Below are 23,422 nucleotides of genomic sequence, written 5' to 3' on the forward strand. Positions count from 1 at the left end.
TTTATATTTGGTGCATAACAAAGCATATGAAAGTATGAAAGTACTGCAATTAGTAGTAGTCAACAACCTTATCAAGTCCCTTAATAGGATAAGAGGAGTTATTGGTATATGCCACAATTTCACCCTTAGCAAACTCAAGACAAGTTGAGAAACTACATTAGAAAGTAATGTGCTTAGTAGTACCATGCCTCACAGCATGCTATTACATCCAAAAACTCTAGTCCATAACATGTTTTGAAGCCAATTGCAATGGAAGAGAAGAATCTTATCCACCATACATCATCTCATCCTTCCAACTAAGTGTGACCAACCTTGGAGGCTTAAGGAGGAGAACAAGGCCATGTCATCCTAAGAAATCAACGAGAGACCAATTATAGCAAAAGATGCAACTCCTCATCACATTTCATCTCAATATTCTTGTTGTATTGGGCAACATCTCTAAAAGATCACAATAAGTCAATGACCTATTTTGTTTGCTCCGTTCTTTCCACGCAACATTGTACTCGAGCCATTTTCTAGTGCAAATGCCTCATTGCCAAAAATCCAAAGAGTGCCCTCATTACCCATGGAGGAGGTTACTATGTGTCCTTGCCAACAAAGGAGATATTACTATATTCAAAATTAGGAGAATCTATGGGACAAAGTGGAGCACCAAACATGACGTTTATGTTGCCATAATCAAGAGTGATGATTTTGTATTGATTCTTGTGGTAGAAGGATCATAATTGTACAAATTTGGTATGCATGGATTCAATATATGTATTATTTGAGGATCAACGAGCATCGAGAAGGAGCATCATTGAAGAATCAGGAGAAATATTATCCTTGAGAGTAAAAAACCTTAAATAACACATCCATAAAAATACATTTCCTATGTTGTAAAGGCTATCTCCACTTAATATATTCAAGGGAAGGTGCTTATATAAGCCAATGCCAACTAGCCCCATGTACATTCAGGTTGCATGGCATTGAGGAAGGTGTTAATAGATAAGATGTTACATGTCTCATGTGAACATGGACCAACTAAGGGTGGTGTAAAGTGACTTGGGGTTAAGAAAACCTGAAACCCTAGTCAATGGACTACATAAAGAGCTAAGGGATCCCTTGCAAGGGACCAAGGACACCTAGTTATATTCATAATCAAGCAGCTACCAAGAAAGAAGAGTTTATTGTACATCATCTCTCATTTATCTCTCACTATTAGGGCTAAAATACATAAAAGATGAGACTTTTGTTAATCATCGGATTAATAAAAAGGTGCCATGTGTGCAATAATATGGTGTTGTCTCCTCAAATTTGGAGATGGTAAAGACCATTTCGTAGATTTCTCCTCCTTTTTAGCTGAAGCCTCTGAAACCTAACATGTTTTGGAATTCCAAAATCTCATAAAGCTAATAAAAGTTGACAAAAGATATACTAAAAATGAGAAGTAGTTAATACTATTGGTTCTATAACTTTTGAGAGACATTTGAATATTCTTTTTGGTGCCCATTATATTTCATTGGCCTTGTTGAAATTCGTTTTGATTTCATCAACCTTTCCTCTCTAAGTTTCTTTCTCTACACATTACTTATGCTCCCTTTTTTACATGGCTTCCATAAGACGTCCTTCTTATTCGAGAAAGTCTTACACTGTCTTTAACAAAAGTACAGATGGAAAGTGGGAGCCCAAAATGTTTAGCATAAAAAAATAGGTTACCATCCCGCCATCTTGCAAGGGCTCTCACAAGGTGAAGAAAACGAAATGAGAGGATATCAAATATCATTGGAAAGGATGTATCATTGATTTCAAGATCACAACCCAAGGGTGGTTTGCTCGAGTGCAACATGTTTACATGGTGAAGGGGATGAACTTGCCTCCAAATGAATGCTTTTCTCAACTATGCCACTATAAGTTTGGATTTGAGTTGAATATTGTATGTGAATATATATTCTTTTGTTAAAGCACATAGTAAAAAATGGATTATTAGTGCTAGATATCTTTCCATGGAAAAGTTTTGAATGGTAGCTTAAGGAGAGCCTTAGCGACACATTCTATGAAATTCATAAAGAATTTTCACATATTATCTATGTTGATCAAATTGCAAGTTTTTTAGTGAAGGTAGGATTTTTATCTATTATGAAAAATATGGGGTTCTGTCAAGAGAAGGTTTGCATAGACATATTGAGGATTTACCATTACCAGCATTGCATCCTTGAATTAGGAGACTCCTAGTGAAGTAATGGCAAAGAGCTTCAAACTCACTGTTGGAAGGATCTCAAGAAGAATATGCTTGTCGTGGTTTGTACCCTTACACATCTTTAAAGCTTGTTTTAAAACAATGAATTGATAGAGGACGAAGATTTCATGGCTAAGTAGAAAGTTTTCAGAGGAGGATTTGGACAACATTCTAGGACTATCCTAGAAATTTAGGGAATATAATCATAAGGATGATTTTATGGGTGTAATGCATGTCCTTAGTCTTTGGATATATCTTACAGTATCTCTCAACAATCTCTTCTTATGGGTTTTGATTATAGGAGGTACAAACTTAGATATGGTATTTGGGTTCTTTTAGATTCTAATGTTCATATTTCATTAAAATTAGATGTGCAAGTAATTAGACAAGAAGCAAAAGAGGTTAATATAAATTCTAATTGGATTCTAAAGGATGTAAGAGACACCCTGGAGTTTCTAGACAACACAACTCCTAGTTATAAGTTCAAGATCAATGGCATTGCAATTGAAAGAAGATTTGAATGCTCTTTTTCTTGTATGAGATATTTGTCTCCTAGCATTTTGAGTTTTGAACTATGAATATATAAATAATTTCAAATGTGTTCTTGGTCAAAAGCATTGTTTCATAAGCATTATAGAGTGCCTTTATTGTTACTTCTAGCTTTCACCTATCTCTTGGCTTTGCCCTTGGAAGATTTAGAGGAAGAGGGAAATCAAGGTCCACCAACGTTATTGCCCTATCCAACATTATCTCAATACACCTCTCCCTTATTTCATTGAAACAAAGCACAAAATAGCTAAGTTAAAATCACAATAGAATTTTAAGTTAAAAGAAAAATATAAAAGACTCATGGTCACACCCTTTATGTTTAGTAACTTTAAATCTATAGTTGTGCAAACAATTAAAATGAATCTCCATCCACAACTATATGCATCACTTTATAGTGGGACCTATTGAAGGAGAAACTTGAAAGGTATATGATGATCAACAATATCTTCAAAACTGACATACAAGCGGGTAGTAACAAGACTATGAGCACTACTGTTACAAAGCGAAACACGTGGCAAATCTAGCAAATCAAATCTCAATCATAAATAACTTTATGACACACATAATAGAACTTAGTGAAAAAATCTAACAAATCAAACATCTCAACTATTAAATACAAACAACATTATAATACATAAGAGGATTTGAATAACTCAATAGATTGAGAAACACAAGAGAAAAACATATGATTGGGCCCAACCTCCCCCATGGGCATTCTTAATTATATATTATAGTTTTTACATGGATATTTGCATTCATATCTTACATATATTTATGAAGAAAGTACAAATATCAATTGAAATATAGAGTTTTAAGAGTCAAGAGGTATCCTGTCACATGCTACAGTTGATGTAGAAAATTCTATGCTCTGAATCTTGACATTTTGATATCACCATCACGTCCGAAGTGTACCAAAACCCCCTAAATGGCTCTTGAAGCACTAAATTCTAATTTCAGATGAGGGGCAAATAAAAAAACTCAATTTTCACCCTGTTATCCTATTTTGCATGCGATCGTGTTGCTTTTATAAAGAAATCTAGAAAAGTGTTCTAAAACTTAACCACATTAAGAAAATAGCAAGGTATTCCATAAAGAAAGCTTATTTCAACAAAAGCATATCTTAAATCTCATATTCTAAAATAATCTATATTGAAAATAAATAAATTAATAGTACTAAGGACAATAATCTAATTATTACTAAAAAAGTTTAAACTTATAACTTAAAAATAGAGTAATAATTTTAATAATACAATATTATATAAATACATAATATTATATATTATAATTAGGATAACTAATCATATTTATGAAATTTATGCTTGGACTTACGCTAACGCCCAGTGTTACTCAAAGCTAGTACTACGTGCTCTACATATCAACCGAAGCATTCACAATTGTTTATAAATAAAATAAACAAAAAATAGTGAATACCTATCAATCTTCAGCTACAAATAATTAAAATAGGTTGGAACATTGTGCTAACCTTAATTTAATTCGAGTGCGCCCTCTAAACTCGTAAAAGCTTAATTAGTTAATATGAATTTTAGAAAATCACCCACTGTGGAATCACCCACGTGCACATCAGTTAATAAAACACTCGAGAAGGATAGTCATCCTTGTCAACTTCTCGCACAAGAAAGCCACCTTATGTACGAGCCCCGATGAACAAATAAATTTGACAGAATCCACCATAAAATCTCATAGAATCCACCGTGACTATGCCTCCTGGTATCATACCCCCGGGGTGGGATAACAATTGTCCACAATTGCTATTAGCTTCTCAATGTGGAGCTAGTAGTGTAGGGTAAGCACTAAGGGCGTATGCGGTAATCCGTTTCACGTCTTCAATTGAATGAGTTTTTTTTTTGTTGAATTTTACCAAGTATTTAATAGAGGACAATGAATGAATCAGAGTTCAATTATTAGCAAACAATTGATTCTAATAAAATTAGAAACTATTGTTAGTCACTACAAGATATAGGCCTTATACCGATGTTAAAAGCGACAAAAATGTTCATAAAAAATTTTGCCCCCATCGTCGCAAAAAACGTCATTATTGGTGACGCCATAGAACACTTGGTATCAACGTCATTATTAGCATCGCTATTTGCGTCCGTGACACTGATAACGACGCTTATGCGATGCATTTTGCGACGCTAATAGTGACGTGTGCAGTAAATTTGCAACGCTAATAGCGACGATAACAAGGAAAAGAAAATTTATGGCAGGGCAGCAAACACTATGTGCTTTATTTGGGCCATACAAAATAGTTTCAGTAATGTGTACAATGCTTGTGTAAATAAAGGCAAAGTGTACTTAAATCATAACACCGATACATGAAATAAATACATGATTGCATAATGAAAGTGACCGATACAATCATGGCAAGATACTACTACTACATAGAAAATGTCTACACAGATCATGTGACCAAAAAAGAAGGGTATGTGAGCTCCAGGGATCCAAGGGCGAGAGCTATAGATCCTTGCCATCCGAAACCTCGTCCCACCACAAAGGAGCATCGAATGGACTTTGCAAAAAAGGAAACAACTACACATTATTCCACCATATAATAATGCATTCTAATTAAACATAGTAACTATGGACAAGAAATATGAGTGACTTACAGGGCCGCCGCGTCCATACAATCGATCGATCAATGCAGTGAGACCGTGTCTCTCTACATATCGAGTCTCAAGGCCAGTGGGATCATGATTTGTAATGGAGTGCTGCAAAGAAAACAAAATACAACTGTTAGAAACATGATTGTTAGTACAAAGGATATTGCAAAAAAAAAAAGCAAGCAAAATGAAAGAAAAACTTACAAAGTCCTCCAGATATGTCCTGTGGCCGCCACTCCCAAGATGATGGACCACTCTGGCCTCTAGTCCTGCCCTTGCCACCTCGCGCTGCTGTCTCCAACGTCTTGGAGAATCTGTAGCCTCCTCTCTGAGTCAGTACTAGTCATCCGCATCTAGCCACTCGAGCTTTCAAGCCCAACTCTTGAGTGTCTTGCATGCGTCCGATCGTCTGTGTGACATGTATACATGCATACATTCCATCATCCAGCCTATATAAAACCTATCTGCTGTGGCTGGTACCAGAAACTCCTCATGCAAGGATGCTACTATGTAGTCCTTACTCCCCTCCAGTATGTTCTTCCAATGATCCAAGACGTTGTGCTAAAAAACTTATTGGCACAACTCTCTCATGCGAGCCATCACCCTCCTCTCCTCATCATTCATGATGATGGCTCTTGACCTATCATCTATAAGGTAGACATAACCCTCTGGGGTATGCCTAAGATGGGTCCTCTCCCACTTGCGACCACACTCCTGGGCATATCCAAGAGACCCTTGTACATTTGGTGTGCCTACCAGGGTAGTATCTCTCGGAGTAGAATCCATAGGGGTGCCACCTACGGATAGCTGAGCAAAAGCCATAGTGACTAGAGTAGACATCCCCACATGTGTGACAAATCTCGAAGGTGATGCAACTCCAGCAGTAGAACGACGAGATGGAGACATTGCGTTGGTACCTCCACAACAACCACTTAGGCCACGTTCTCTTGAATCGCCACAAGAGCGATGAGTAGCACCTATATCTCGAGCGGATCGTAGGCTCACTGTATCCGGATCTTCGCAGCATCCCCCTGAATTACTCCCTCCGTATGGCCCAAGTCTGTAGCATCGACCTCGTCTGCTAAAAACTGAAGCATTAGAGTGCGCCGAAGTAGATCTAATAGAGCGGCCTGATGGTGTCCGAGACAGCTCCTAGTCTACCATATCTCTGAATGTCACCATCAAATCTAGAGATATACATGTGAAAATCTCTTGTAGCTCCTCAATCGCTCATCCCTCGACTCATCCTGATGATCTAAATATCCACAAAGGTCACCTGCACAAATAAAAAATGATGTTAGCATAATAAATATAAATCATACAAAGCACTGTAATATAAATCTTAAAAAAATGATCTTACTTAAAATGCATATCTTATGTACCCTTATAAGCGATTCGTCAATGAATTGAGTAGGTGGATGCTCCAAGTATGAAGTACCCTATGGTCCCATGTCAATCTCCTGACACAACTCTGCATACACTAGAAGGTCAATAGACATGTCATCACAAAAGGATGAGTCCACCTCATTCTCAAAGAATTCTTGGACTCCTCTATTTTCATCATTGTTACCCGATGTTGGCTCCTCTACATGCTACAAGCTTTCGGTGGCCTCCACCTCTTGCAATATCGACCCCTCTATTTGCATACTGTCCTTATCTATGCTCGGAACATTGCTTTGATCATATACTCTCGCACTTCGGGGAACTGAAGGTATAACGTACCACCATCGAGGTTGTCGAGGGTTTGGATAGAAAATTACATGTTCACAATCACGTACAAGAGAGATTTAAGTATTGTGGCATGTACCATATCGTAATACAATTAAAAAATACATGAGTTCATGCATCTTCTCACAATGGACCAGCAACATAAATGTGACGTGGAAATCTGTCCTTTTTTTTGGAATCTATTTTGAGAAATCCAGATGGACCTCGTCAAATTGTTACTCCAGCTCCTTCAAGTACCACTTTGAACCAGTGCACATTAAAAAGGATCATGGAGAAGCTACGGTAATCCACCATGACAATACTTTACAAGTTTCCAAAATAGTCAATCTCATTTATAATCATGTTTGGATTCGTTGCTCATCGTCGACTCTCTTGCTCGAACCTTGCCATGATACCATAATCTGCTAAAAGGACTGTAGAGCTATTCTTTCTTATACGAATAATTTTATAAGGATCATCCCATTTGGGTTCCAACTTGCCTGGGAACACCTCACGTCGGGCATCGTAATATAAAATCTATTTACCTTTAGCAAACTTATACCTCTTAGCCCGAAAGTCATGAAGCATTTTCATACATTTCTTCCCTAATTCTTGATGTAATAAGGCTTGTAATCTAATCTCGTCTAGATATGCAAGGGAAATGGACCTTTTTTGCAACACTTTCTCTTCTTCTAAGGAATGATTTAGAGTAAACCTTACTATAGGTAGCTCAATCTCCAAAGGTAAAACACACTCTTTCCCATATACTAACTTAAAAGGGAGGTGGCCTGTATCTCTTTTAAATGTCTTATTATAATCCCAAATATCCACATACAACTTCTTATCCCAATCACGCTTACCTTCAGATACAATCTTGGATAAGATCCCCACAATTTGCTTATTGATACTCTCTACTTGTCTATTAGTGTGGGGTTTATAAGTCATGGTCTTATTATGTTTAACATTCAAAGCTTCCATCAAAGCCTCAAACACTTTATTCAAAAAATATTTTCCATAGTTAGACACAAGCTCCGTAGTTGGACCAAAATGGCAAACAATCCGTTCCAAAATAAACATAGCCATTTCCATAGCATTATCCTTCATCGTAGCATAGGATTCATACCACTTCATGTAATAGTTTGTTGCCACAATGATATAATGCTTTTATGTAGTTGATGAAAGATGTATAGGTCCAATGAAATCAATAGTCCACTTCTCAAATGGTAGTATAGCCATAATAAAAGTTAGTGGGCACTTCCTATTCTCCATATTATCATGTCTTTGACATGTATTTTTCTCTTGACATATGCAAATGCATCTTGGAAAATGGACATCTAGCAATATGTAGCTCTCAAAGATTTCTATGCAATCAACCATCTAGCAAAGTGCCCTCCACAAGTGGAGTCACGACACTCTTCCAAGATAAATGGAGCCTCATCAAGCATAACACATCGGCAGTAAACATCATTGACCCCTTGCCAACATAGTATTCTTGTGATCAAGGAAAATTTCAAGGCTTGATGCCTAATTTTTTTCTTTTCAACCTTTGACAAAGTAGCTCAAATCTCTCCCATGGATAGATAGTGCATTGTAATAGCATAACAGGATAGAATGGTGTTAACTCTATTTTGAGATGGTAGGAAAAGGGCAAGGGACAGACACTATTTTTTTGCGGATTATTTTTTTGAGGAGCTTTAGTGTATTATTTTAGGCACTTGTGTATTATTTTGTACTCATGGACATCATCGCATTATCATGGATATATTATTTTGTGAGAGTCGAGATGCACATTGTATTTATCTCCTGTAGTTGTATTTGTCGCACTTGCAAGTGTTGTGTGGGTTATGCACATGGATTTGTGATTATTTTAGCATAGGCTTGGTCTATTTAGGCTAAGGTTGAAGTATGCTATTGGCATGTAGTCCACTAAGTGGGTAGGACTCCCAAGAGAGGATGTAAACCCTAATTGAGAGTTATGAAAACCCTAAACACAAAAGGGGTACAAACCCTAAACACAAAATGCAAACCGTAACCCTAACCCTAATTCTTGATCTATATAAGGGTGGGAGGTCTTAGTTGTATTCACCCCTTTTGGGGCACATCCATGTTGTGGAAGCCCTATTGGTGTGACTACTTAAGCTTTCTATTCTATCTTTTTATTCTATCATCTTGCTTCCATTGTGTTGAGAGTGATTGAGAGGGAGAGAGTGAGAGGTGTGTTGAGTGAGGGACAGAGAGAAGTTGAATCACTTTGTCTTCTTTATTTTCTCACCATCTCTACTAGCTCTTTCACTTGTTGGTGTGCTTGCTGGCGGATGCAAAGGAGGACGGCATGGGATCGTGTTGATCATGGTCATGGAACCATCTTTGAGCCTTGGAGTAATCAAACACAAGAAGGTAAGTTAGGTGAGTTCACTACAACCCGAAATAGTCTTGTGTTCTTACTTTCTTAGGTTGGAGAGAAGGATTCTTGGTTAGTTAGAGTGGAGTGTTGAGAGACAAGTTGAGAGATTGTCATCGAAGTGAGTTGCAACTTCTGAAACAACAGAAATCCATCCGAAGTCCCAATTTTTGGTGCATTTGGCTCAACATTTCGGTTCTATTGCGAGGACCTAGGATGGTGCAATTGCTGTGAGATTCTCACACTTCTACTATGTGTGGCGGGCATGGATGGGATTGATAGGGTTCGGATTGTCCACGTTTGTGGCTTGCATTCCAAAACCCATGTGGCTAGGTTAGGAAGACCAAATCAGAAGGAACCGGTTCGTTGGATTGAGATTGTGAAGATATACATTGGTAGGGTAGGGAAAAACACAAAAGACAAACTTGAAAAAACACACACACAAAAAACATAAAACTCAAATCTCAAACACAAAACGTGAAACTCAAAAATCTTCTTATTGAACATCTTTTGCATCAATGTTGAGTGATGAACGTTCGTTTTTCTTGCTTTTGTCAATGGTAACATGTATATGGTTTCATTCTAGCTAAATATATTCTTGCCATTGTACTCACCTCATGAAGTTCTTTGCTTGTTGAGGTTGAGGAAGAAGAAATCAAAGAAGGTCCTAAAGAACAAGAGAGAAAATGCCAAGGAGTGAAGAGGTAAGGGAAAAAAAGGTGTAAGTAGAAGGTGAAGGGAATAGAAGAAGAGAAGTGTTTTAAGAGTAGGAGGAAGAAGGAAAAGAAGAGGTGAGAAGAAGTGGGTAGAGAAGAAAAAAAGCTTAGAAGGAAGAAGATTAGGAAGAAGGGACGTCGATCGCTTGCATTCACACACATCTATTTACACACCCCCCACACCCTACATCTACCTACATACTCACTGTACACACTCATTCACTCACCATACTCACACGCACACCTTCTTTTCATGCACATACTCACATAAAGAACCTCATTCACTCACTCAAAACCCACTCACACCTAAACACACATGCTCTCTCTCTAACACACCCAACTCTCCACATCTAACCCACACATCAAACCTACTCCTACCCATCTTAACTCACTCCCACACCTCTCTTCACTCCCACACTAAAGCACTCTTGGACCTTAGCACTCACTCACTACCACCACACTCACTCACACCACCTCAATCCTAGCTCATTCACTCGCACCACCTCACTCCCTTGAACCACCACACTCACTCAAACCACCTTGACCACCCTAGATCACTCACTTGCACCACCTCCTTTGCACCACCTTGCTCATTCAAACCACTCTCACTCAAACCACCTTGACCCTAGATCATTCACTCACACCACCTTATTTGAACCACCTTTCTCATTCTTTGAGCCACCTCACTTGCACCACCTCACTCACTTGAACCACCTCACCCACTCAAACCACCTTAACCCTAGCCACTCACTTGCACCACCTCCTTTGCATGACCACACTCACTCAAACCACCACACCTCACTCACACATAAGGAATGCTTACACACACTACTATACAAGCCCACTCACATCTCACTTATCCTTTAGTCATACTCACACCTGACTCATACTTATCTCTCACCAATCCCCCAGTTACTCATCCCTACTCACTTGTCCTCCCTCAACTCTCTCTTATCACTCACTCACACTAAAAAATCACTCAGACACTCACTCACATTCCCACTTACACTCACACCCATATTCACTCAAACTATGCCTCAAGATTCACTCATCCTTGTTTTACTCACATTCCAAATTTGAACCTCTTGCTTTAAGTATTTGCATCAAAATGTTATCCTTACTTGCCATATTGTTAGCATGACATGATTGTGATACTTTGAGGAATTTCTTGCACCCATGCACATTACATTGGAAAGGAAAGCCTGATTTTACATACCTCACTCTTGCGAGTTTTTGAATCAAAGTGTTACAAAGTGCCTTAATAACTTATGAGTTTTGAAGTTGACAAGCATTTTAAGTAAATATCTTAATGACTTAAAAACTCAACAATGAGCTTGTTAAAATAAGTTACCACCTCATTATATTGCAAGGACCTAGCACACATTGCACATAGCACCTAGGCAACCTTGGCAACACACACTCGACTGACATTACCTTAGGACATTTAGGATAATAGTGCACAACCACAACAGTCACTTTCACGTCTACATATAGGACACACTGCAAGTCATTAGGGGGGAAATAATCCAACCAAGCCACCATCATCATGTGCTCCACTCCAATCATTACAAGGGCATGATGAGTAAAATATTGTACACCAAGCTACCATAAGTCCTAAACTGACAAGCCTAGAGAGTTGAATGAGAACACCCACACCAAGAACCACACAAGGCCATTGCAAGAAGAGTTGAAGAGTTTGTCATTTTGCTATTAAGAGACTTATAATCTGTTGATGTGCCTCATAGTGAGCTCGACCTCATGTCTCAAATTCCTAAAACTTGATGAGTCAAACAAATGAGTGAATATCCCCATCCATCTAGCCATTCCAAATATTGCTAGAGCTAGCAACATGAGTATAGGCCATTGCTAGAAAACCATATGGTGATAGATAAATTTAAAAGGGTTGGCCTTAGATGCATTGCGTATAACATCACTCACATGTATCATGACTATCTAACCAGCAAGGATTTCTGTATAATACCCTAACTAGGTCTACCATGCCTAATATCCAAAAGGTCCAAGCCACGAACATTGACCTAGAAGATGAAGTGCTAATCCATCTTGCATATCTAAGGGTGAAACTAATTTCCAAGCAAAAGCTCATCATTGATTCTCTCATAGACAAAAATCAAATTACAACATCTTGACCTATGAGGTATGGATTGAGATTAGACAACCTGAACTCGTCCGAACCAATGAAGCTATCAAACCATATGGAGGATCAGCCTATTCCCTCTTAGGATGATACAAAATTCTATTGATTGTTGAGATTGAAAGCATGCCCATAGTGTTTATGTGATTCCGAATTGAGAAGATATAGGAAAGGAAGTCTTGGTTGGAAGACCTTTCAAGCTTGCAACCACATGCATTGTGGACTATGAAGCACACCGTATACACCTAAGCTTACAAGATGTGGAGATAGTCACTACTTTCAACAAAGGGAACCTTGTCTCTTCTCTAGAGTAGGGCAAGAAGCTTGTCCCAGAGTTAGATCAAATGCTTAGAGAGGACAACGAGAGAGTTCTTAATGAACTACTCATGACACATGAGAACAAGAGAGAAGTGCTAAGTAAGAAACCTCCTTGAAACAAAGGACAAGGCCAGAGCTACTAGAAACACTACCACAACTTCTTAAACTGTTGGGAATAGAAACGCATCTAGAAGGGGGAAGTGATTCACGGCAAGTAATCAGAAGCATCAATGGAGAGCTAGCACAAGGCCGTGATAGGTGCACAAATCATTGCTCCATGCTCAAGGGTTTTATGTGGAAATTATTGGATTTGGTTACCAAAACCACCTGCAAAGCTACCTCTACTAACCACAAACCAAGTCCCATCCAAATCCAAGAGAAAGCAAAAGAGACCCACACACATATCTAGGTCATGGACCAAGATACTTGAGGAGACAACACCATGTAAGCTAGTAACTAAACGAGCTAATTATTGTGACACTTGAGCCCACAATTTTAAAAGAGGAGCCACTTGAAGTTAATGCTAATCCATAAGAGGAACTAGTAGTGTCTAAAAAGTTGTTGAACAAGGATGAAAAGCTAGAGCCAAAGCAGCCACTTCCATGTGAGGCTGCTCAAGCTAAAATTGAAAGTCCGAGGATAGATGAGATTTCATCTGAAATAGAAAGTCCAAGGAACTAGTGGTGTCTAAAAAGTCATCGAGTAAGGAGGAAAGACTAGAGCCAAAGTAGCCACTTCCTCGACCACTTCCATGTGAAGTTTCTCTAGCTGAAATGGAATGTCCAAGGATAGATGATATTTCAACTGAAATGGAAAGTCCAAGGAACTAGTAGTGTCTAAAAAGTCATCGAGCAAGGAGGAAAAGCTAGAGCCAAAGCAGTCACTTCCATGTGAGGCTGCTCAAGTTAAAATGGAAAGTCCAAGGATAGATGAGATGAGACCAAAGTTTTGTCGTGTCTTCAAAACAACCAAAATCTCCTTGAAACCAAGAACCTTTGTCACCCAAACCAAAACAAAAAATTTGGCATCAATAGCCTAGTGTGTTGCTCAATCTAAGGAAAATGATCCACAAGGGACAACTCCAAAAACATCAAAAGAGCGATGACCTCCCTCTACGAGTGTTGTCACAAATAAATCTAGAAATACCACAACCATGAGTACTTCCACTCAGTTCGAGGATCCAAGTGCATAGTCATCTTTGACTATCACGATTGACCACTCCACTAAATCAAAAGCTACCACTTCCAATTTTGAGATGGAATCCATACAATCACAACCCTTGGCTATGACCAAGATTGTCACTTCATCTAGAGAAAAAGCCTCTAGTACTTCAGTCTCACACAAGGATATATAATCTAGAGCATAGAGCATAATGAATCCAATGATTCACAAGTCATATTCTTCTCGACCAAAAGCTCCAATACATTTGAAACTAGCTAAATGATTGATCATGAAGATGTTGGAAAAGAGGGGTCAACACAAAGACCAATTAGAAGCTATGACTTCTCAAGAACTAGATGAAACACTCTTGACTTCACTTGCTCGTGCATATGTTCATGCTGACCTTGCAACTCAGGCTCCTATGAGCATCAAGAACTCTTAGAAAAGCCTTTGACATGGTCAGAGCAATCACAAATTTGTTGGATTTACCCAATAGTAGTTGTGGGAGAATTTATAAAGCAAATGATCAAGGAAGAGCATGGATTTACCCAATAGTCGTTGGATTTTCCATAAAAGCCTCTTGATTCAGAAGGAATATATTAAGACTCTCCCTCAGAAGCACTTGCTATCATGCCGATTTATTCCTTCTTATGCTTTTGTGAGACCAAAATCCAAAACCAATTAGTACTTGATGAGCTTGAGAAAAATTGTCATTCCTCAAGTTTGTTCTTGCAAAAAAGGTTTTCTCATTGACTTGAGATTGCTTGTGATGGCAGTTATCTTATGACCATGGTTGAGCAACATTGTATAGTTAATACACTTCAAGCTGACCCAACTTACAATGAGACCACTTCACTACACTCTATCATCCTACCTCAGAATCTCACCTTGCCACGAAAGTTAATATATCACCCATTTTTCTTGACAAGATTTTGAGTGAAGAGGAACCACACATTGCCAGTTGCTCTATAGGACGCTCTTTGCTTGGTGATCTGATTACTTACATTTGTGGACTAGTTACCAAACCACATGACTTGGATGCTTTTGCCAAATTGGAGTACAATCCAAATTTCTATGATTGGTGGATCCCCAAAAACTACACATTCCTAATTCTTTTTCTTTTTCAATCTTAGTTTCTTTGTAAATATTTTTCTTTAGCTCAATTTGTTACACTGACAAGAGCAAAAGTCCCTCTGACTTTAGAAACAATGCTACATCTTATGTGAGGGCAAAAAATAAAAACAAGAGATACAAGATCAAACCCTTTCACTCCTCGTGTGATGGTGAAATTCAAAGAAGAAAAAAAGTTGTTCGTAATTCTTTCTATCTTTTTTCCTTGAATCCACTACATGGTACTCTCAAAGTTTCACCAAGTGAATGCAGGCAAACAATAGGTGACAAAGCAATGCAATGAAGCTCAACGCTTGAAGACAATATCATTAGCAATAGAATCTTTCTATGAATATCCTACATTGCAACAACATTAAAGACTTGAAGCTAACACGAGCATCAGAACCTTCTTGAAGATCTCAAGCTCAAGAGGCATCACATCAAGACAACAAAGGCCAATCAAGAGGCATCACATCAAGACATGAAAGGCCAATCAAGACAACAAGTTTATCTTGGAGCCTCTGTGAAGAAATATAGAACTTAAAGAATCATCAACAATGAGGTTTCGCTTTCTTTAATGATACCATACCTTTGCTTCATCAACAATAATAGGTTCATCAACAATGCCGCAATGTGCTTCAATGTCCCTAGGCTCAATGTTCAAATCTTTATTGTATGCACCTCAGTGCACCAATCATCTTGTGTGCCAAGTTTTATTATTTGCAGTCAGTATTTTGATCTCGTACTTACATTTCTCCTTGCAAGGCAACATGCCTTATTGTATATCATTGTTGTTACTTGACTTGCCAAAAGACAAAAAAATGATAAAAATGAAAAAAACAAAAACAAAAAGAGAAAAAGAAATATGCACGTACGTGCATTGCACCACACCTAGGGGTCCTCAAGTCAAATGCGTCTGGTGGCCTTAATCGATTGGCTTTGTCTCTAGTCCCCCTAGCCCTTTTTCCATTTTCTTGCACATTTACTTAGGGCACATCAAGGTCAGGACATACCTAGGGAGTCTCGGCTCACCTTGGTTAGACCTGTCTCCATGAGTCACTTGCATTTTTTCCCTTTCCGCTCCATTTCACCATAGTACCCGCAACTCAACTCCAATGCAAGGTGGAAAAGGCTCTTCAGTCTAGAGATCACAATTGTATTAGCTACCATGAGTGGTTGGTCCAATGGAGAACCATATGCTTCAATAGCATATTGAATTGGACTCTCTAGCTCCTATCCTTCTCTCATCGGTGTTTTTCCATACTCTTCATCAACAATCCCTTTTCCCTCAACAACAATCATTATTCCCATCCTCATCAGCTTCTTCAAGGTTCCTTACTTCATCTACCAACATCATTAAAAGCACCCTTGAATTAGTCTTCTAACTATGTATTAGACTATGTATGCACGTACACTCACTATTAGTATTTGCACCAGAATCCTATTCATGGTTTTGGGTCCTCAAGTGTGGGACAAAACTTTAGGCATTCTTAGAGTTCAATCCATCTCCCAAACCAGCAACATCATATGTCCTGTGCATGAACAGAAGACTTGCACTTTCCCCTAGGAAGTGGTTGCATGTGAGGTTTTCCTTTGTAGGTACAATAGATTGTGGAGGATCCAGCATCCTCATTGCTACATCAACACCACATCACCCATCCTTTGCAATATCCCATTCATCTCAAATGACCATTCAAGCTGTCTCCACCACAAGGACCAACAGTCTAGTATCTTCATCAACATCAACTTTTATAGGATTTGTCATCAACAACAATCTTAGTCACCATCTACCCCAGTACCGGCAATATCAGCAGTACCAACTATTGTAGAAAGAATATAATATTCATCAAAAGCATTCATTTCTCCACCATTAGGACCACTCCTTCATTGATTGTTTCCAAAATTTTGTGTCTTTAGTGCAAGCTACAACATGGTACCTATGACATGAGTGCCATGGGACTGGCACTCGTCTAGGGCGGGAATAAAGTTAACAGTATTTCAAGATGGTAGAAAATGCACAAGTGCCAGAAATATTTTTTTGGTGGATTATTTTTCTTAGGAGTTTAAGTGTATTATTTTGGGCACTTGTGTATTATTTTATACTCATGGACATCATGCACATCATATTTATCTCTTGTAGTGGTATTTTCGTACTCGCAAGTGTTATGTGGGTTATGCATAAAGATTTGTGATTAGATTAGCATAGACTTGGTCTATTTAGGCTAAGGTTGAAGCATGCTTCAAGGATTGACCAGCCTAGATCCCACTAAGTGGGTAGAACATCCAAGAGAGGGTGCAAACCCTAATTCACAGTTATGGAAACCCTAAATGCAAAAGGGGAACAAACCCTAAATGCAAAACCAGAACCCTAATTCTTGGTCTATATAAGGGTGGGAGGTCTCACTTGTATTCACCCCTTTTGGCACATCCATGTTGTGGAAGCTCTATCAGTGTGACTACTCAAGCTTTTTATTCTATCTTTCTATTTTATCATCTTGCTTCCATTGTATTGAGAGTGATTGAGAGGAAGAGAGTGAGAGATGTGTTGAGCAAGGGACTAAGGAAAGGTGAAGCTCTTTGTCTTCTTGCTTTTCTTGTCATATTTCCTAGCTCTTTAACTTCTTGGTGTACTCGGTGGTGGATGCAAAAGGAGGGACAGCATTGGATCATGTTGATCATGGTCGTGGAACCATCTTCTATTGAAAGAGGGGAGAGAGAGACAGGGATGGAGCTAACAGAGAACCATCAAGTTCTTCTTCTTCTCTTTCATTACTCAACACTAGAGTAATACCCACACTACAAAGAGTAACCTAGTGTAAGTGTAACTAGACTGACTAACTCACTGACTAACTCTAGTCAAGTCACCGACTAGCTAAACTGACTTATTCAATGTAGTCACATGCAGACAGCTACACACTAGCTGTCACAGATGTCGGTCATACATAAAGACAGACAGACAGGAGAGCTTGACTTCTAACACTCCCCCTCAAGCTCAAGATAGCATTTGCACACCAAGTAGCTGTCTAAAACCACAAAACTTATCTTTACCCAGAGACTTGGTAAAGATATCTACAACTTGCTCACCAGTCCTCACATGCATGAGATCAACCTTTCCTACAAGAACCATCTCTCGAATGAAGTGGTAGTGTACCTCTATGTGTTTTTCTTGGCATGGTAAACTGGATTCATGGCCAAGAGTAGACTACTGAGATTGTCGCATAACAGTGTCACTGGAGCATCAATCTGTATATCCAAGTCAGCCATAAGCTTGAGCAGCCATGCAATCTCACATGCTGCAAATGCAGCTCCCCTTTACTCAGCCTCAATACTAGATAAAGTAACTATAGGCTGCTTCTTGCTGCTCTAGCTAATCATACCGCTATGAAAGCCAAAAGCATAGCCACTCGTAGATCGTCTGTCAAATGAGCATCCTGCCCAATCTGCATCTGTGTATCCAATCAGTGTCAAGGGCTTATCTCTGACATAGAACAGCCCATAGTCTACAATGGACTTAACATACCTCATGATGCGTCTAACTGCATCCAAGTGTGGCTTCCTCAGCTTCTACATAAACTAGCTTATCAGCCCTACAGCATAGCTCAAGTCAGGCCTAGTGATGGTTAAGTAAATCTGACTGGCAACCATCTGCTTGTACATAGTCACATCTTCAACTTCAGCCCCAGTGTTCATGTCTAGCTTTACATTCTGATCCAGAGGTGTATCCAGTGGTTTGCATTCAGCCATGCCATACTTCTTAAGCATTTCCATGGCATAGTGCTTCTGCATCAGCCATAAACCATTTTCAGCTAGTACAACCTCAATATTCAAGAAATACTTTAGATCTCCTAGATCTTTCATGTCAAATTCAGATTTCAGCATCTTCATTGCATGCTGAATTCCCATGTCATCATCTCCAGTAATTATCAGGTCATCAACATATATAACCAGCACTACCAAGCCACTATCAGTCTTCTTTGTGAACAGGCTGTGATCAGCCCTGCCAACAACAAATCCAAGGCTCTGCAAGTAGCTGCTGATCCTAGCATGCTAGGCTCTCGAAGCCTGCTTCAGCCCATACAGTGCCTTTTTCAACCTGCACACATAATGTTGAAAATCAGGGTGCTCATACCCTTCCGGCTGAACCATATATACATCCTCTTCTAAATCACCGTTGAGGAATGCATTCTTGATATCCATCTGCTGCAATTTCCAGCCTTTTGCAGTAGCCAAGGCAATTACTGTACGTATGGTTGCCATCTTTGCAACCGGGCTGAATGTTTCATCATAATCCAATCCATACTGTTGAGCATATCCTTTAGCAACCAGCGTGGCTTTGTATCTTTTCACACTGCCATCAGACTTACATTTGATTTTATAGACCCATTTGCAGCCAATGGTCTTTTTCCCATCAGGCAGTGGCATCAGGTCCCAAGTCTGATTTTCATCCAAGGCATTCATCTCTTTGTCCATAGCATTGTACCAATTTTCATCCTTTACTGCTTCAGCATAAGTACATGGTTCTTTGATCTCCATCACTTTTGTCATGTAAGCATAGTGCTTTGCAGCATAACCAGTGTACATAAACCTGTCAACAAGTCTCTTGATCCTCTCTGATCTCCTGAGCTGTGGCTCACTCTGAGCTTGCCTCTCATGAGGCAGCACATAACGGCTCTGCCTAGCACCTAGAGTCATAACAGACGGAATCCCTAGTTCGTTGTCTAAGCTGTCACTGCTCGATGACTCATAGCCTGCTGTGAGTGGTCCTGTCACATCCTCAAAAACCTTTCTTTTCCTTTTCCCTTGTCATTTCTCCCCCTCACTGACATGTCCGTGTCAATGGACGTAGAATTACGGTTCCGTAAGCGTCCTGGCTAAGGACTCACTGCGAAAGATACATCTGCTATCTGACCACTCATAGAAGTACTCTCTACAGGAGTATTTTCAGCATGATTCATACTAGGTGCTCCATCAGTAGGCACCACAACCGGATTCCCATACCACGATGCTAACTCATCAAAGACTACATCTTTGTTGATGAGTGTCTCATGCATAGAAGGTATAACACTTGTATGCTTTCTGTTCCTGTGCATATCCCAAAAATACACTCTTCACTGCCTTAGGATCCAATTTCTTCCTCTTCTCATCCGGTATATGCACATACGTAATACATCCAAAGACTTTCAAGTGCCTGATGTCAAGTGTATGACCATACAGTTTCTCATAAGGGGTGACTACATGTATTCCTGCTGTAGGAGTGCGATTCAGCACATAGACTGCAGTCACTACTGCTTCAGCCCAATAGGCATTGTCAAGAATCGCGTGGTGGAGGGGATTGCTCAAGATGCTGCGCCGAACACACACAGAATGCACAAGGAGAAGCTCACTCAAGAGACAAGAAGAGAGATGGAGGCCAAAACGTTTTCTTGTTGATTTCTTCTTCTTCTTCCACACACTTCACAACGTACACAAAGTATAGATAAGATACAAGATAAAAGGAAAGTGGCCTACTAAGTCAAACAATGCATAACCGACTACACTAGTCGACTGGCGCTATAACTATGCCAGCTGTAAATAGGTGTAACAACTTGAATATAATAAGTAATGAGTCAGTGGCCATGTGAGAGTCATAATGACCACTGACGTGCTAAGTGTAGACGTGTGGACCCATCTAACCAGGCGGTCCATCATCAATGTCCACATGTGTTGAGCTTGTCATCTCAACACTCCCCCTCAAGCTCAACTGCATCTCTGCAACTCCAAGTAAGCTTCGAAACTTTTGAAGCTTCTCTGTACCCAATGCCTTCGTGAAGATGTCAGCTATCTGATCCTGTGTGCTGACATACACCAAGTCAATCTCACCTACTAGTACCTTCTCTCTCACAAAGTGGTAGTGTACCTCAATATGTTTTGTCCTGGCATGGAACACAGGGTTCCTAGCCAACTGTATACTGCTCATGTTGTCACAATAAATGACAACTGGACCTTCCACCTGCACATCCAAATCAGCCAATAACTTTTGCAGCCATACTACCTCACATGCTGCAACAACATCACCTCTATACTCAGCCTCTGTACTCGACAAAGCAACTGTAGATTGCTTTTTGCTGCTCCAAGCAACTGCTGCACTACCAAGAGAGAACATGTATCCGCTGGTAGATCTTCTATCGGACATACTACCAGCCCAATCTGCATCTGTGTATCCAAACACATGTACGTCTGTACCTGGCTCATAGAAAAGTCCATAATGTAATGTGGACTTGGCATATCTCAATATGCGTCTCACTGCATCCAAGTGTGGTTTTCTAGGTACTTGCATAAATTGACTCACAAGACCAACAGCGTAGCTCAAGTCTGGCCTTGTAATAGTCATGTAAATCAAACTCCCCACTATCCTCCTGAACATAGTAGGGTCTTCTATCTCATCCCCAACATCAGCACTCAGCTTTACATTCTGCTCCAACGGGACTGAAAGTGGTTTGCATGCTGTCATACCATACTTGGACAACATATCCAAGCCATACTGTCTTTGGGATAGCCATATACCATCATCACATCTGACCACCTCAATGCCAAGGAAGTACCTTAGCTCACCTAGATCCTTCATCTCAAACTTCATCTTCAAACAACCCTTGACTTCAGCAATCCCACTATCACTATCACCTGTAATAATCAAGTCATCCACATAGATGACTATGATGACCAAACCTGCATCTCCTTTTCTCACATAAAGTGAGTGATCAACATCAGAAACATAAAAACCAATATTGACAAGATACTCTCTAATCTTGTCAGACCATGCTCTAGGTGCTTGCTTGAGCCCATAGAGTGCCTTCTTCAATCTGCACACATACGTGGGATGCTCTAAATCTTCATAACCTGCTGGCTGATCCATATACACTTCTTCCTGCAAATCACCATGCAAGAAGGCATTCTTTACATCCATTTGCTGCAACCTCCAACCTTTGGCTGCTGCCAAAGCAATCACACATCTGACAGTTGCCATCCTAGCAACTGGACTGAAGGTTTCATCATAATCTATGCCATATGTCTGGGCATAGCCTTTTGCAACCAGCCTAGCTTTGTACTTGCTAATAGAACCATCTGCGTTGTGCTTAATCTTATAAACCCACTTACATCCAATAGCTTTCTTTCCCTTCGGCAATGATACTAGATCCCAAGTCTTATTAGCCTCTAATGCAGCCATCTCCTCATCCATTGCTGCATCCCAATGAGCATGACCAACAGCCTCCTCAAAACATGTAGGCTCAACATCCTCAACTAGTTTCACCATATAAGCATAATGGTGAGCTGCATAACCTTCAAAACCAAATCTTTTAACAGGGTATCTCACCCTGCTAGACCTACGTACCACTGGACCACTCAATGGAGTCTTTGCATCAGCCCATGCTCTCTACACACCTGGAGTTCTCACTGAAGGAATGCCAAGCTCATCATCTAAGCTCTCTGAGCCACTGGAGTCTCCATCAAGAACTGCATCAATGCCTTCTGACACTTTATTCTTTCCTTTGTCTTTACCTGTAGTGCTACTAGATGCACCTGAAGATGTAGAGGTACTCCTTAGTCTCCCAGACCAAGGACTATTAGATGATGTCTCTGGTCCACTAAGAGTCCGTGATTCTTGCTTTTCAGCCTGCACATGAGTGTCATGATCATCATCAACATCCAATGCATCACCACTAGATGCATACCAGAGCTGCTCATTTCATCAAAGATGACATCCCTGCTCACTCTGAACTTACATGTGACAGGGTTGTAACAGCGATACCCTTTCTGCTCTAAAGAGTATCCAATAAAGACACACTTTTCAGCCTTTGGATCCAGTTTCTTCCGCAACTCATCTGGCACATGAACATACGCAATGCAGCCAAACACTTTCAAGTGTGAAACATCAAGCTTCTTACCTGTAAAACATTCTTCGGGGGTCATACCATGAACTGCAGCTGTGGGAGTTCTATTCATAATATAAACAGTAGTATGAACAGCCTCAGACAAAAAATGCTTAGGCATATTCTTTTCAGCCATCAAGGCGCGTGCAACTTCTGCAATATGCCTATTTTTCCTTTCTGCAACCCCATTTTGCTGTGGGGTATACCTGCATGTGAACTGTCTCTTTATCCCATGAGACTTCAAAAAATCACTGAACTCATTTGAGAGGTACTCTCCCCCTCCATCTGACCTCAGGCACTTTACTTTCAAGCCTGTTTCTCTTTCAACTACAGCCTTGAAAGTTCTAAAGTGCTCAAACGCTTCACTCTTTTCCTTCATAAAATATACCCACAGCTTTCTAGAACAATCATCAATGAATGTGACAAAGTATGAACTGCCTCCAAGAGATACATTTTGTGTAGGCCCCCAAATGTCTGTATGTACAACATCAAGAATATTTCTGCTTACATCTCTATCATGTGAAAAAGGTTGCCTTGCCTGCTTACCAAACTGACATGCTTC

The sequence above is a fragment of the Lygodium microphyllum genome, chromosome 4, assembly GCF_053477565.2.
Source record: "Lygodium microphyllum isolate KBCC chromosome 4, Lygodium_microphyllum_v1.1.10, whole genome shotgun sequence".
Taxonomy (NCBI): domain Eukaryota; kingdom Viridiplantae; phylum Streptophyta; class Polypodiopsida; order Schizaeales; family Lygodiaceae; genus Lygodium; species Lygodium microphyllum.